This window comes from Sturnira hondurensis, unplaced genomic scaffold, assembly GCF_014824575.4.
Source record: "Sturnira hondurensis isolate 20B ecotype Veracruz unplaced genomic scaffold, ASM1482457v3 Scaffold0005329, whole genome shotgun sequence".
NCBI classification, from domain to species: domain Eukaryota; kingdom Metazoa; phylum Chordata; class Mammalia; order Chiroptera; family Phyllostomidae; genus Sturnira; species Sturnira hondurensis.
In genome coordinates, this window is record NW_028077960.1 from 546,619 (window position 1) to 548,522 (window position 1,904).

Below are 1,904 nucleotides of genomic sequence, written 5' to 3' on the forward strand. Positions count from 1 at the left end.
TCTGCATGTTATTTACCAGCCATTTTACTAAGTTGTATTACTTATGATAACTTTAAGTTTATATTCATGAGTTGTCAAGGTAAATAAGATATCATGCAATAATAAACAGGTTAGCTTAGCTGTATAAAGCATGAAAAAGTAGTTAAAGCTTGGAATAAAACATGAAGACAAGAACAGTTAAACATGTGTTAGTTATAAATTCATTAATAATTAAATAAAATAGCAACATGATTCTTAGCATTATAAAAGAGTTCCAGTGCTGGAGCAGTGGTGTTTTAGAAATCAGAAGTATTTTGTAAGTAAAATTGTGCCCCTTGTAGGTTACCTGAGGAACTCACAATATAGCAAAGGTCCACATTTTCAAAGAGGAAAATGTTTGATAGTGAATTTTGGAATTTAGAAGAATAACATTATAGATTCTAAGTATTTTTAATAAGCAATTATTGAAGAGTGATTTAAGGACAATGAAAACAGACAGTGACCTTCAGTACTGTGGTTTATCAGAGTGTGGTTCAGTTTCTTAAGGTGTCATATCTTCCTTGGCTTCTGAGCTTTCATGGGTGTCTTTGCAGCCAAGGACATTCCTCCCCAGTCTTTCCAAGATGGCTGGCTTTTTAATTTATTTTTTGTTGTTGTTCTTTAGCTCTCAGCCTCCAAGCTGCCTGTCCTGACAGACGCATGATTTCAGATCTAAGGTGCAAAGTCACAGGCTGTTTGTATCCTAATTGACTCTTCATCCTACTTCATACAGAGTAGGGTTTCTCATTGCTATGAGATTGGGGGATTTTTCTCTATGTTGTAGGTGATTGTTAACAATTGTTATCTCTATTCAGAGCATGATAGCAACTTCCACCTTAACTGCCCCCCCCCAAGGGCAACCTGAAATGTCTTCATACAATGTGCCAAATGACCCCTTGGGGGCAAAGTTACCCTTCAGTTGAAAACAACTGATCTTTTTAAAAATTTTTACTTATTTATTTTTAGAGAGAGAGGAAGGGAGGGAGAAAGAGAGGGAAAAAATATCAATGTGTGGTTGCCTCTCATGTGGCCCCCACTGGGGACCTGGCCTGCAACCCAGGCATGTGCACTGATTGGGAATCAACTGGCAACCCTTTGGTTCCCAGCCTGTGCTCAATCCATTGAGGTACACCAGCTAGGCAAAAACCACTAATGTAAGTTCTTTAACTTCTACATTTCCCATACTATTCTTACCCCCCCTTGTCTATTTTCTACCTACCATCTGTGCTACTTATTCTCTGTACCTTTTCCCCCTCTCTCCTCCTCCCACTCCCCTGTTGCTAACCCTCCATGTGATCTTTATTTCTGTGGCTCTCTTCCCATTCTAGTTATTTGCTTAGTTTACTTTTCTTTTTGTTTTAAGTGTGGTTGTTAATAACTGTGAGTTTGCTGTCCTTTCACTGTTTGTATTTTTCATCTTCTTTTTCTTAGATAAGTCCCTTTAGCATTTCATATAATAAGGGCTTGGTGATGATGAACTCCTAGAATTTGACCTTATCTGAGAAACACTTTTTCTGCCCTTCCATTCTAAATGAAAGCTTTGCTGGATAGAGCTGTCTTGGTTGTAGGTCTTTGGATTTCATGACTCGGAATACTTCTTTCCAGCCTCTTCTTGCTTGTTAGGTCTCTTTTGAGAAATCAGCTGACAGTCTGATGGGAACTCCTTTGTAGGTGACTGTCCCCTTATCTCTTGCTGCTTCTAGGATTCTCTCCTCATTTTCATCTTGGCTAATGTAATTATGATGTGTCTTGGTGAATTCCTTCTTGGGTCCAACTTCTTTGGGACTCTCTGAGCTTCCTGGATTTCCTGGAAGACTATTGCTTTTGCCAGACTGGGGAAGTTCTCCTTTATTATTTGTTCAAATAAGTTTTCCACTCGTGGCTGT